This window comes from Gossypium arboreum, chromosome 13, assembly GCF_025698485.1.
Source record: "Gossypium arboreum isolate Shixiya-1 chromosome 13, ASM2569848v2, whole genome shotgun sequence".
Taxonomy (NCBI): domain Eukaryota; kingdom Viridiplantae; phylum Streptophyta; class Magnoliopsida; order Malvales; family Malvaceae; genus Gossypium; species Gossypium arboreum.
In genome coordinates, this window is record NC_069082.1 from 59,921,798 (window position 1) to 59,923,219 (window position 1,422).

Consider the following 1,422-nt stretch of genomic DNA (forward strand, 5'->3'; position numbering starts at 1 on the left):
CAAGACCATTGTTTTGCATGCATGCTTTAATTAGTCATCACACATTTCCCTATCCTACTTTCAAAGTTTACTACTAGGTCCTTTCTAGTGAAATTCACATTTATAACTCTAAATCAAAACATCAAAAATGTCACACATGAGTTAACACACATTATAGGCATCAAAATAAATTTTAAATTATTTTTATGCCTCGGTTTTGTGGTCCCGAAACCACATTCCGACTAGGGTGGTTTTAAGGCTGTCACAACTCCCCCCCACTTAAGAAATTTTCGTCCTCGAAAATCTTACCGGTAAATAGATTTGGGTATCGCTCTTTCATAGAGTTCTCGGGTTCCCAAGTAGCTTCTTCTATCCCGTGTTTGAGCCATAATACTTTTACTAGCGGAACCCTTTTGTTTCGCAACTCTTTTACTTCACGAGCTAGGATACGAATCGGTTCTTCTTCATAACTCATATCAGCTTGAATTTCAACCTCTGATGGACTAATTATGTGTGATGGATCAGATCTATAGCGTCAAGCATCGAAACATGAAAGACGCCATGAATCTTTTCGAGTTCGGGGCAAAATCAAACGATATGCAATCGGACCGACTCGCTCGGATATCTCATATGGCCCGATGAACCTCGGACTCAATTTGCCCTTACGCCCAAATCGAGTATCTTTTCCAAGGCGAAACTTTAAGAAACACTTTATCTCCCACCGATACTCAATGTCTTTTCGTTTCAGATCCGCTGCACGACTTCGACGATCGGAGGCTATCTTGATTTTCACGGATTACTTTTACTTTCTGCTTCACTTCTTTAATCAAATCTACTCGAAAATTTTGCTTTCACCGAGCTCGGTCCAAAACAATGGTGTACGGCATTTACGCCTCGCACAAGGCCTCGTAAGGCGCCATCTTAATACTTGATTGGAAACTATTGTTGTGTTTAATTCAATCAAAGGTAAATACCGCTCCCATGAACCATCGAACTCGAGGATGCAACATCTCAACATATCCTCAAGTATCCGAATTATCCGCCGGATTGACCATCGGTTTGGGGTGAAAGGCGGTGCTGAAATGCAACTTGGTACCCAAAGCTTCTTGCAATTTCTTCCAAAATCGCGAGGTGAACCTCGGATCTCTATCCGACACAACAGAAATCGGTACCCCGTGTAATCTCACAATTTGAGAAACGTACAATTCAGCTAGTTTATCCAATGAAAAATCCGTATGCACAGGGATAAAGTGAGCCGACTTAGTCAGTCTATCAACAACAACCCAAATCGCATCCTTCTTACTTGCTGACAATGGCAGTCCGGACACAAAGTCCATTGTGACTCGATCCCATTTCCACTCGGGTATCGTAATCGGCTGAAGTAATCCTGAAGGCACTTGATGTTCCGCTTTCACTTGTTGACATATTAAACATCTCAAACAA